The sequence below is a fragment of the Apostichopus japonicus genome, chromosome 11 (genome assembly GCF_037975245.1).
Source record: "Apostichopus japonicus isolate 1M-3 chromosome 11, ASM3797524v1, whole genome shotgun sequence".
Lineage (NCBI taxonomy): Eukaryota > Metazoa > Echinodermata > Holothuroidea > Aspidochirotida > Stichopodidae > Apostichopus > Apostichopus japonicus.
The window spans coordinates 27536970-27551142 of NC_092571.1; the positions used below are offsets into that span (position 1 = coordinate 27536970).

At 37.2% G+C, this 14173-nt stretch overlaps 1 long non-coding RNA gene across 3 annotated transcripts in view; it reads left to right on the plus strand.

Moving 5' to 3' along the window:
* LOC139975557 (uncharacterized) overlaps positions 1-9094 on the plus strand; it is a 466508-nt gene extending 457414 nt beyond the window's left edge. The window contains exons 4-5 of one of the 3 annotated variants that reach the window (XR_011795777.1): positions 8261-8459; positions 8904-9084. This is a non-coding gene — a long non-coding RNA (uncharacterized lncRNA). Of the gene's footprint in view, positions 1-8260; positions 8460-8886 lie in introns of all 3 variants that reach the window. The other 2 variants (XR_011795778.1, XR_011795776.1) reach the window with 2 other exon arrangements.
* Positions 9095-14173: the final 5079 nt, after the last annotated feature.

A 14173-nucleotide genomic window follows, 5' to 3' on the forward strand; every position in this document is an offset into this window, starting at 1 on the left:
TGATGACACCACTATTTTTTTTGACTCTGACAACATTAGCATCCTACCTATTACTGTATCTAATGAACTAGAAAAGTTTAGTAACTGGTTTCGGTCAAACAAGCTTTCTATCAATGTCAACAAGACACACTACATTGTTTTTAATTCATCCAACAACCCTCCTCAAGTTCACAACATTAATATGAATGGTACACCAATTAACAATGTTGACTACATAAAATTTTTAGGTGTATATATTGATTCAAAACTAAGTTGGCAACAACATATTTCAGCAATCTGTTCTAAGGTCGCAAGGAACATTGGTATACTCGCTATAATAAAACATTTCCTACCGACACACATTCTAGGAATGATTTATAATACGCTCATTCTACCTCATCTGTCCTACTGTTCTATTATTTGGTCTGGTGCTAACATAACTTGTCTTGACCGTCTCAATAAACTACAAAAAGGCGCAATACGTAACATAACACATGCTGCATTTCGTCAGCATACTAGTCCATTGTTTAAAGGTCAAAACCTGCTGAAATTAAATGATATTATAAGGCTACAACTTGCTGTATTTACGTATAAAGCATGGCATGGGCTACTTCCGGGTTCCTTTCATAATTTCTATACAATTAATGTAGAATTATACAATTATAATACCCGAAATAGACAAAATGCTCATTGCAACTTCTATCATACGAAATTAGGTACACGCAGCTTTCGCAACCGTGCAACTAAGTTATGGAACTCATTAAGCAATACCGTTAAATCTAAGGCTACAAAGAATTCATTTAAGAAATGTTTAAAAAAAGAATTGATATCATCATATTAAATTATGTAAATGAGTTATTTACTTCAGCAGTTTCTGTACATTATGTAACAAACATTCAATTTGTATTTATTAATTATTTCTCTTTTACTTTAGGGAGTCTTCCACTTTGTTAAGCTTTTAAGCTTTATGGAAGACTTCCCTCCGCTTTGTACTTCTGTGGAAAAACAAATAAATAAATAAATAAATAAATGTTTTCTCAACGGTATTCCACTTTCCTTGTGACCGTGTAGAGAGGGTCGGGCAAAGAGCACCCCATCCTACCAGAGAAGCATCAGTTTCTAGTACAATATCTGGGTTAGGCTCTAAGATATGCATGCATGCAAGCGGAAGGGACTCTAACCACCATTTCAGCTCTGTATAGTCCCCCTCAGTCAATTCTATTTCTGTACCAAAATTTCCCTTGTATTTTTTCAACAGAGAAATCTTAAGTTTTTCCATATCCCTGTAATGAAGGGGTCCATATTTAACTCCTGGGAAACGAGAGACAAGGATACCAATGATATGTGCCAAGTCCCTGATAGTCTTTTTGTGTTTGCCCTTACATTTTTGTATCTCATTTAAGGCAGATTCTATCCTTTTGGGTTTTGGCCGAACAGTCATATGTTGGGAATCAAGCACAAATCCAAGGAAAGATAGCTTAGTACTTGGTTCTAGTACTGATTTTTCGGGATGAATAATGAAGCCTAATTTCTGAAAAAAATTGTACAGCTGTATGCACTGCAGAAACACATGCACTTTTGGTATTAGCCTGGATATAAATATCATCAATGTAGCTCAGGCAAGAAATACCCAATTCCTGAGCTCAGCCAGAATAGGTTTGAGTAGTTAAGTAAAAATGCGAGGTGCTGAGGCCAACCCATTTGGTAGGCAAGCATACTGATAAAGTTTGTCTTTGAACGCAAGTCTCAAAAATTTTCGACTTGAAGAACTAATAGGTACTGAATAATAGGCGTCTTTCAGGTCAATTGAAGCCATGAAACACTGCGGCTCTACTAGCCGTAATGCAGCCTGCAAAGTATCCATTTAAAAATGGTAATATTTGACACTTTCATTTAGGTTCTTTAAATTCAATATCATTCTGAGAGAACCATCTGACTTAGGCCTGAGAAACACTGATGAAATAAATTCCCCTTGGGAATGGGATGTTTCTTCCAAAACATTCTTTTCCCAAAGTTTAGATATTTCATTACCTAAAAGAAGCTCTTCGATTGAATTAGAGCATATATATTTTGTTTTGGATCTACTATACTGAATTGGCTTTTCTTCATCAAATTCGATGTCATAGCCATGAACACAACTTAGTATAACCGAGTCAGTTGTGATTTCTTGCCAGTGCTGTAGAAAATGTTTCAAACGGCCGCCAATGGGTAATTGCTTTGTTTTACAAGGCTGTAAAGAATGTACACTAACAGAATTGACACATACCTTACCTCTTGTTAATTCCTCATGCTTTTCTGAGGATTTCCCGGCAGTTGATTTGTGTACTGCCGGTGACGCTGGCCTAAAAAAGGCTGGTAGCGTCTGTTGCCTCCTCTGTATGGGCCACGATAATTGATTTTACCTCTAAAACCTCCACCTCTAGCTCTCCCTCTAGTGGGAGTTAAGCAACACTTGCTCATTTTATTTGCATCGGTTATGTCACGCACTTGCTGCGATATGTCATCCCCAAATAACAGAGTAGACATAGGCACTGAGTTTGAACAAAGATTTTTATACTCTGCCTTAAGTTCCGGCTTGAAAAGATCACGCCGAAAATGGTTCAAGTCTATGTTAGATGAACCAAGAAAGGCCAAGGCATCTGTCAACTTCAACAGGACATTCTCCTTATCCTGACCAGCCTTGCCAGTCAATACATCATTAATTAGATAAGTCAGAGCAATCATTAACGTTCCCCTGACTGTATCTTTTGCAATCTCAAATCTTTGGTTCTAGCTTGCAGCTGAATATTGTCCCAGATCAATTTGTTGACCTGAGATGTCTGCAATAGTTCCATATTGCTTGGATGTTGATATTTTTCCATCTTTTCTTTCAGTTTTTGTGGTGCCAATTTTTTGGAACAAATATTTTTGACCAAATTTGCAACCTTTTCTAGTACCGCAGTACCGACTTTATTGCCCAAATCAAGGCTAGAAACAATGTTACTTAAAGCAGTTTGTTCCTCCGTAGAGATTTTTACAGTTTTCTTTTCAAGTTCTGAAGAACTTTCAAGAAGAGAGATGAGATCATCATTCTCATTAGCAGTATCATCTGGTGAGTTCAATAAGTCTAGAAGCTCATCATCATAGTCCAAAGATATCCCCTCCTGATTGTGAGGGGGAAGAGAACAAGCCTCAGAAAGAGGTCGATTTTCAGCAGAGGTTGCTACCTCATTTTTAGCTTTCTCTTCATTGCCAGGAATAACTTTCTGGCACAACAATTTAATCTGTGCCTGCATTTGAGCAAGCATATCTTTTACATCGCTTTGGGCGATTTGTGTACCAGAACTTCCTTCTCCCGAAGGCGAAGGTAAGTCAGGTCCTGCCTGGAACTCTAAGTCCATCACAGTCAAAAATTAAACCCCGAAGCAAAATGCCAATTGGGTAGTTATAACGTAATTAGCAATTACGGCTAATATTAATTTAAGCAGAACGCAGATAGACAGCAAAATACTGCTACTGCAAAGCTTAAACAAGTTAAAGCATAAAGCCAGCAAAATACTGCTCATGCAACATGTGTGCCGCCTGTAAGTGTAACGTATGCCTACAACAATAATGCAGGTTCTAAAGGCTAGTATTATTATTAAGCCATGTATCGTACAGCGACTCTCAAGTGCTCGCAACAACACCAGAACAAACCAACTTACGTGCTAGAGGCTTCGTTTGCAAGTGACAAGAAATTGAAATGACCCGACAGCATGTTTAAATGCTGTGCGAATTTTTTGTTACGTAATTGAACACAAGCTTGTTAAAGAGCAAGACAAAAGGTGACAGGCACAACACTATCTGAAGCACATAGTTCAAGCGCGACGGTTTTGTTAACAAAACCCTCAACGTTAAACCATGCAAAGGAGAGAGAGCCGCAAAATACGTCTACTCTCTCCAAATCCAATCACACACTGAAGCTAATCCTCAATTATACAATCTCAAGTAGTTCCGTGGTGAAGTGTAATGGGGAAGTAGAATCACAGGACACGTGTGCATATACTTACATACTATGAGCTCTCCTATGTATAGGCCAAATTGTATTACTTCACAAATTTCTCTCAATTTTTTGAAAGATATGTACTCATGTCATATAATTCATGAAATAGTATTTCTTATGAACCCTCTTCGTTCACATTCTCTTCTTTCTTGGTATAAACAGAATGAGGAGATCAATAGGAGGACGCTCGTGTTTCTTCTGTTGTTTGAAAGTTATTTACTAAAGTCATATAATCAGTGGCGTAGCCAGGAATTTTTCAGTGGGGACAGGGCGCGGGGGGCTTGACCATTTCCTGGGAGGGCGTCTTGTTACTATCTAAGCGCCATTATGGGTTGGCGCGCAGCGTAGCAAAAATTTTTAGCTAAAAAGGCCTCCCAGATCGTCGGAAATGACACTTCCCAGGCCTTGTAAGCAGGGGGGTCAATCCGATTTGAAACTTGGGGGGACGTAATCGATTCGAGTATTCCGTAAGCGGAGCGCCACCATCGGTTGGCGCGCAGCGTAGCAAGAAAATTTCAGATTTTAATACCTGCCAGATCGCTGGAGATGGCACTTGCCAGGCTGGATAGCAGCCATCGATGGCTAGTTGCGTGATTTCGGGAGAAAATTACAAATTCGTCATTCAGGAAATCTGCAATAAAGTTCATGCGGCCTTAATTTTTACGGAATATGCTCCCTATTTCCCCAATATTAGGGAACGGGCACCGTCTTTGAAACACCATCTACAACTAAACAACAAATATGTACAGGCTTTGGCTCTAGCTATGAAGTGCCATGACTTCTTGAACTAGTTGTAGGCTCCTGCTGCACCATTATCCGCACACAGCTCGTGGTTTCAATCGCAAATTTCGCTCGTCGCGACACACAGACAAAGTTGCAGGTCATACCGATGTGAAAACTCTCGGTCACGTTTCATAGAACTGAACTTCTAATATTCGATGATATGAAGTCTGAGATGTGTAAGCCCTAACCAAATAGAGCCACGACACTAAAATATGTTTGTGTGTGGGGGGGGGGGGGACATTTGATAGTGTGTCCCCCACCCATCGAAATGTGGGGGACGTGTCCCAAGTTCCTCCCCCCCCCCTCCCAGGATTGACGCCCATGCTTGTAAGTTGCTCTAAAGTTTCCTCAACATCCCTCTGAAACATTACTAGGGTGAAAGACTGATTCTCAGCGATAGTATTGTCTCCTTTCTTGAAAATTTGGCGGTTTTAAGAACATCAGCGTACGTCCCAGAAGTGAAAACCCGGCATATGCAATATGTCACGTCCGGTTTTTCAGCAACTGTATAGCCTACTGCCGGTCCGCGGTCGAAGGGTCGTTCATGAGTGGTCATCATGGAGATTCCAGACCATTCAGACCAACGATATATTTTTCGCACATGTAATTTTTTATCGACACCCAAAATCCCAGTGGGGGCGACTGGGGGGGGGGGCGTCAAGCTTGTGACTTGTGGATGAATGGAATGATTCGGTGTTCCTTTCTTAAAAGGAAGTGTTAATGGTTCCAAGAATTATTTGAGAAAGAGCGATTTAATTTGAAGTTTCTGTGTTAATATATATTTTTATATTGTCGTTGATGGGGACTTAATGTCTCTCGTGGTCCGTTTTACCCAAAAAAGCAATGACAACGATATAGGGAAAGAAAGAAAAGAAGTCATATACCCATGACGAGAGTCGAACTCGCGCCTCGCCGCAAGCGACGTATCCTAACCAATTAGACCACATGGGCTACTCGTGAATCAGTGAAGATTTTAGGAATATTATACACTTAAATAAGGCATCTATTTTACATTTTTTTGTCAGAAAACGTTGTTTAAATGCTTTCTTGACCTTCAACTTTTCAGAAATCGAAATCTTTCATCACAAACGATTGTTTAATTCGAAGATTTCCTTCATGTTTTAAGAGAAATATTTGTACTGATTGAACCAAGCTATATCTAGGAGTTGACCTTTTCTCTTTTCTTTTCCATGCTTCAGTAGACAGCTGTACTCCTTATTTATGTACTTAGACGGACGTTAGTGACAACCAGCTACTATATACAATTGTATACAAGTTTAACCCCCGATAAAGACGCACACACCATATCCGACATTGCCGCGTGAAATGGTAGTTAGCTGACCTACAAACAGAATGTGGATATCAATGGGACACTTGTGCATATACTTTCATTCGATGAGCTCTCCTATGTATAGGCCAAATTTGATTACTTCACAAATTTCTCTCAATTGTTTGAAAGATATGTACTCAAGTCATATAATTCATGAAATAGTATTTTCTTATGAACCCTCACCATTCACATTCTCTTCCTCCTTGGTATAAACAGAATGAGGAGATCAATAGGGGGACGCTCGTGTTTCTTCTGTTGTTTGAAAGTTACTTACTAAAGTCATATAATTCATGAAATGATATTTCTTACAAAGTTTCTTTCTTCTTCTTTTTTCTCAATTACTTGGTAATTGTACAGCTATTATAAGTCAATGCCAATATTGGTTCAGTTTTTGAGAAATAATAGTTAAAAATCTGAGTCTCGAAAGTTAAATGACTGAGCTGGATACTTCCTTTTTACACAAAATATGGACTGTTTGGTACGATAATGTGAAATTGTAAATATTTAAGGACAGAAATTGTTGATAGATCTTATAAGCAGTTGGCAAGGCCTCATCTTAAGAATGATATTCAGGCTTGCAGTCTTTACTTTTATTAAGACAAGGAACTATTGGAAGAAAGTTCAAAGACGAATGGGTCGTACTTATAGTTCTATTCAATCACTGACGGGTGTTTCCAATCATGATAGGCATGGCATTCTCAATCTCATTACCCTGGGAATGAGAAGGTTGCGAGGGGAATTAATTCAAGTGGACAAGATTGTCCAAAGTTTTGAATACTTGGCTTTTAGTGACTTTTTCGTTTTCAAAGGGTAGGAATACCAGAGGTCATTGTCTTAAGTTGTAGTAGATTAAATGTCGGGAAGAACTCTTCTCAGAGACTTGTGGATGAATGGAATGATTCGGTGTTCCTTTCTTAAAAGGAAGTGTTAATGGTTCCAAGAACTATTTGAGAAAGAGCGATTTAATTTGAAGTTTCTGTGTTAAAATATATTTTTATATTGTCGTTGATGGGGACTTAATGTCTCTCGTGGTCCGTTTTACCCAAAAAAGCAATGACAACGATATAGGGAAAGAAAGAAAAGAAGTCATATACCCATGACGAGAGTCGAACTCGCGCCTCGCCGCAAGCGACGTATCCTAACCAATTAGACCACATGGGCTACTTGTGAATCAGTGATGATTTTAGGAATATTATACACTTAAATAAGACATCTATTTCACAATTTTTTGTCAGAAAATGTTGTTTAAATGCTTTCTTGACCATCAACTTTTCAGAAATCGAAATCTTTCATCACAAATGATTGTTTAATTAGAAGATTTCCTTCATGTTTTTAGAGAAATATTTGTACTGATTGAATAAAAAATGCCAAATTTTTCATTTTAAGTGCTAGAAGTCCCAATTTTGGATCAAAGTAGTTGCTATGGTGTTTAAAAATGGTTTTCAAGCAAACGTCAGAAAATTTCAAGCTTGGGTGATTTTTACGCATAAATTAGTATTACAGCCTTAAAGTACCACAAAGAGCATGTGCGTTTCCATACATTAGGCTAGAATAGCCTTCTGAGCATTTCTAACCAGTTTTCCTCCCCAACAAATATTGGGTCATTAAGCCTTGACCTACCAAAGCTTCCGTAGTATGATTCCTGCCTTGAATCTGCTAAGTAGGTGCCAAATGCACGAAATTCAAAATCCTTCAGAATCAGACCAAAATGCCTGCAGTGTGTTTGACGTGAACGACTAAGTTCAGTGAAATTTGACATCTGTGGGCACCTAAAGAACATGGTAATCATACTTTGGGTTATTTTTGCTAAAGTTGGAAGTACCTGGTGTTTAACTAAGGACAAAAACTCAGTTTCAATGCATGAAATACCCCTAATGTTGTTAGCTTAGGCCTAGGCCTCAGGTTCATAATGGCGCTACGTTAGTATCCTAGACCAAGTCTACACCAGCTGTAGCACAATGTTGTATGAGGTCTGTATCCTAAGTGGAGTGGCTGCTGAGGGCTAATACCTTGCACAGAGAATGTTTTGAGTCTTATTTAGCAAATAATCCACAAAGGTATGCATTTTCTGCTTCTGCCAATGTGCATCAAGGTGTTTTTGAGCCTACTCACTCCTCATTAGTTTTCTGTTGTTTTGTCAATTTCAGAGAAAGTTGATGTGATAAGTCTTCAGCATGCACAGCGATATACTTTGAATGGGTGTGGTATCAATGGACTCAACTGGTTAGATGAGGTAACAACAAATCCCAAACAACTCTGACAGCAGAAAGAGATATCCTGATGCTTCCATGGGAGATCTACTGTAGTAACTATAGGAACCAGTGCTTGCCACCAATAGAGAATAAGGTAATTTGACGTTGTTGTTCTCTGCCGAGCAACAAATTTGAATGTTTTATCATGAAATATGCCCCCCCCCCCCTTATCCACCTCTCTTCTCTTATAACTGTCTTTAATACATTGTAACAACCTATGCACAAACCTTTAAATGGACTGGATATGCTATTGAGGTGAACAGTGTATCTAGATAGCATTCCAGTAAGCTTTCCTTTTGACTACTGTAATACTGTTACAGCGAGGCTGTTGTTTACAAATCCCGATGATCCAGTTTTGGCAAAGAACACCTTCAATTCTCTTCTTTTATTCTTAGTAACTTAACAGTTGCACTGGAGTGACATGCAATATCAGTTTAACATGTGCCAAACAGTTCAGGAATACATTGGGGTATGTCCTGTGGGTCAGTTTGTGAGGAATCTGCTGAGCTAAACAAAAGTAGTTTTCATCACTTTTCAGAGCCAGAGACGAAAAAGCCCTCACCGCTAACCCTTCTATGGATGATGTTTCTGCAGGTAGGGCAAGCCAGACTAAGTGGACTGTGATCAGGGATACCAATCATACCTGCAAGAATCATAGATGCACCCAAATTGGTCAAGCTTATCAAAATTGGTGACTGGAAGTGTTGTTGCAGACATAAAGTTGCCATGAAGAAATTTTGAAATGTTTTTCTGTCATAACACAGTCAACAGGAGTATCTATCATAACACGTAATGAAACTACTAAATACTATCTGATGAGTATTAAATAGGATGGAATGGAATGTATGATGCATTTTCAGGATTATTTTGAGCTCTCATCCTCCTTGATTATCTGAGCCATGTATTCAAAATTTGAGTGTTCAAGAAAAATTGCTTACCTATTCCACAAACGTAGATATGTATACTACAACATTAGACTGATAGCATGTTGAAAACTGACACTTCTTATTTTTAGGCCATGTCCCCTCCATCATGGAATTGCCCATATATAGATATGTATAGATATATATATCTATATATATATATATATATATATATATATATATATATATATATATATACATACATATATATATATATATATATATATATATATATATATATTTATACATATATATTACCACATGTATCAAAATTACATGATCATGTTTGCAATAATGCCAGAAATTGTATTAATTTGTTTCTTTTTTATCAATCCTCAAGTCATTATTCTATTCTCTTAATGTGTCATTTCTCTGGCTGCTAGCGTCGACAGTGCGTGGTGATTCGCAATTGCATAGTTTCAACAAATGAGACCAACGAAAAGGAAATTAATTGGTTGTCGTCTTGTGCGCCTAACTCCCATTCTGTGCGTTGAAGTCAGTGTTAATTGGCTCTGGGTTTTACAATAGGTTATATAAAATGAAGGAAATACCATGTAGTTCAAATTGCGCCTGTTGGGGTAGCACACCCACCCCCTGTGTCCTCCACTCCGCTAACCAGGCGTGGTGGTGTGCTAACAAACAGACTATTGTTCCAAAGTTCCCAGACTACTGTACATGTAAATACAAATGCCGCAATGGAGGGATGGATATATTCAGACTATTTCCACCAATGTGTATCACGTTACATGATACAACAGAATGCCGTCTGTCATTAACTGTTTTTGAATTATCACGGTAATTTGATGATAAAGTACTAAATACTGTATTTAACACAATAATAAAAAAAAAAAAATAATGAATCAAAACCAAAACGTAATATATGAATATAAGTTTATAACATAAAGAATAATCATTTAACAATATCATACTGTTCATATTCTTGTAAAGGTTCGCAGGGAGACAGATAACCACCACTGTCATAAGTAAATAAAGATGAATTGATGTTCGTATAGTTATCTGTGGGTAGATTTAATGCATTACTATTATCAATCTGAGATTCAATCGGTGGGACTATGTCATCATTCATGGATGTATTTCTATCATTAGCATTATTCGTACTAGGGTTCTCTCCGGCGGAAACATTTAAGCGATATTTACATACTATAATTACAATGAGACATATTAAACAGAAGCTGATGACCACGACAACTAATAAAACAGCTATTACTCGACCTGGATTATTGGTTGCACTGATTTGGATCGTCGTTGTGATATTTCTATTTCTGTAGTTACCAACACATGGTATATTCACTGGGCAAACGTCCCTTCCGGTATCCGTAACATACAGTTGAATGTATGTATCGCCTTAACTAATATAATATTTCCAATGACTAGGGATGTTAGTCCAGGTTAGGTTAACTTCACTCACATTACTGGTACAAATAAAAATATGATTCTTCACATTACTGCAAATGATATCTGATGGAGCCACCGCAACAGAGAACAATTGGAGAAGTAGTATAGGTCTTAAGGAGCATGATCCTTGATAACTTTGATTATAAGGAGCTGGTAATTGTTGAGAGACATTATTGTTAAATGATGAGTTGAAGTACGATGAGAATGATAGAGTCTTGGAGGAATGCGGGTGAGAGGATGTTGTCTTGGTTGAGATGCTAGTGACATCTGTGGTTTTAATTCCCTGTATGATATGGTTTGACATAGTCACGTGTGGAATTCCTTCCTCTGAAGTACAGTTCATCTCGACAAGGTCAATCTGATCCTCGAAAGTATATGGGCCGATTTCAATGGAAGATTTACAAATAGGTTTACTGCTTATTAATGTGTAGACATTGCTAATCACAGCATATTTCTCATTACCAACTTCACCACATCTATATGTTCCTTTATATTCTTCAGTTGCATGTTTTAATGTCAGGTTGCCCGTAGTGAGACCAATCTTATGTTAAATGGATTGTTAGCACTCTGTTCACAAATAAATTCAACTGTTTCATTCTTCAGAACGTTGATAGGGTCAGGAATAGGAGCAAATTTTGTAGTCATACGCCGAGGAAAGGAAGGTTCCAAACATGTTGTTATAACCGCACACGATAAAAGTGTCGATAAAATATTCTCAAGTCTCATTGAATCCATATTGGTCTTCAGCCGTGTGATGATACTTACAATTAAGGCTATGTACCTAAAATAGAAAGGACAAAAATAATAAGAGCTTTTTAATGTCTCAAATTGAATAGATATCTTCAATGTATGTATGTATGTATGTATGTATGTATGTATGTATGTATGTATGTATGTATGTATGTATGTATGTATGTATGTATGTATGTATGTATGTATGTATGTATGTATGTATGTATGTATGTATGTATGTATGTATGTATGTATGTATGTATGTATGTATGTATGTATGTATGTATGTATGTATGTATGTATGTATGTATGTATGTATGTATGTATGTATGTATGTATGTATGTATGTATGTATGTATGTATGTATGTATGTATGTATGTATGTATGTATGTATGTATGTATGTATGTATGTATGTATGTATGTATGTATGTATGTATGTATGTATGTATGTATGTGTGTATGTATGTATGTATGTGTGTATGTATGTGTGTTATGCATTATTCGCATATCGATGGAATTTAAATATGCAGGAGTAGGAGAAGCCGGTTGAAAGTTGTGTTAGGGGTGGGACAAAAGTCGATTTGAGTTGTAGAAGTTACCTTGGCACTATTTCAGTTTTGCACAAACTGCGATGACCTAGACGATAAATTGGGAATTTCAACTTTTCCTATCCACATCTCGAATATACCTGTTCTTGGAATTAATTTATCTTGTCCTTTTTCCCTGAGTAACTGCCTCCTCTTGAAGTAGCAATTCTCCTACCAACAATTAGTATTATCTCAGACAAGATTAGAAGTATATCATCTCAAACTTCGATTGGCATTATTTTTTTGCATAAAATTTAATAATTTTTGTAAAAAGACGAAAGTTCTACGAACATTTAAAATTCTCGAATAATCGCCCCAAACTACTATTTGCTATTTCAGTTCCACTTTTTCTCAACTGATGATATTTTTTAACTCTAATTTTGGACATTTATCTCAATATTTCTACTACTTCGTTCGGAATTTCTATTTGTAGAAATTAAGGTATTTCATTCACAAACTGTCGACGTATTACTCATATTTTACATTTTTTATTAAACATCCAACTTTCTTTAAAATGCTTCACTATTCAATGTAAAAACTGAGAATGTTTACTTCCTCAAAGTCTTGAAATGTTTCTTATGATTACAATTGGATTATTGCAATTAGTTACTTGTTTTTGTATGCCGTAATTTCGACTGTTTAATTTTTCGATATTTTGAGCAAAAAAATGGTGAATGATGCTATATGCTGATATTAGAATGCAATGTGCCTCTTGTTCTGTTCTTATAAAATTGGGAAGAATGGGAAATGTCGAGAAAGCAACTCCTGCCTTTACTCTGATCAGTGCTAGCTCCCCTGCACCTAGTCCCTAAGCCTATACTATGTGATGCTATACTATCTGATGTGGCGTAGCGCTACATTATTGCTTCAAAGTGAAGCTAGCTTATAAGGCTTTTACAAAATTTCAACGAATAACTGATGCCCGTAAAACTAGATTCCTTAATACTTTCCTCATAGCTTGTTTAACAGTTATAGTAACATTAAGTGGACTTACCGACGTAACAAATCTCAATCGAACTTCCCGCTATTGAGGATTCAATTCACAAAAAATCCTTCAGAAATTAAACAGTATAGCTTATAGAATTATTCCAATTTATACATTATGAAAACTAGAATGAACTACAAACTTCAGCGCTTTGATCCGTGCCTGCGTTATACGTCTCTGAAAACATGGAAATTACAACCGAGACAATTGAAAGAAAAATAAGTACTGTACCCTGGTACCAGCGTTTGAAGATAGACTTCTTTTGGAGATACTTTTACACAAACCGAAAGAACCTGTAAAACGCACTTATTTTTGAATTGCAATTTAATTTATTATTTGCTTATCGACAAACATCTATAAATATCGACAAACCTATTTTAATAAGCATGACAAAAATCAGCATAAATCAGCATATAATCACTGTACTAACCATTCATTTCCTCAAAGGCCTCCGTGAAAACCTTGAACATGATGCATACAGTAACTGCACAGTTCAGCAGTGTTGGAAAACCTTGTTCAATTTCCCGTGAACACACTGCCGATTTCCCGCCGGTGTTCGCCTGCCTAGCACGCGTAACGTGCGAGCATAAAGGCGTGGTGTCCAGGGGCCCGTCTTAGGGCTATGGTGGGGTCATGGGGTAGGACCCCTCGTGGGGATCCTGGGGGCAAAAGCCCCCGAAAATTGTTGTCATTTTTTTGCGATGTCTGGCGATGAAAAAATTCGCAGTTGAGGATGCAAAATAATGACAACTTTTTTTATTTAAATTGTCACGAAACTGATGAAAATTTTAAAATGACAAGTTAAAGTAGCTATATTATGTTATAAAATGAAAAGAGATTTAATGAGTCTTTCAATCTTTAAAAAGTGCAACTTACAAAACTTCCGATATTATGAAACAAACAACGTTCAGCAAAGCCCCGTTTCTAGACTGCCTAACAATGAATAGCGTGCACTATGCGTACATTTTTACAACTGCAGTGTTTAACATGTACATGTGCTTCGAATTTGCCCAGGTACCTTCCCAACAACTGTGAGCTCATCCCCTGTGTAACACCTGTTTGTTAACATTTTTTGGCACGTTGCCAGGGAACCTTTTAGTTACATGAGATCCGTAACCGCGAGGTGGTTAGGCTATTTGCTTTACACTTAACTATGGTAGGAT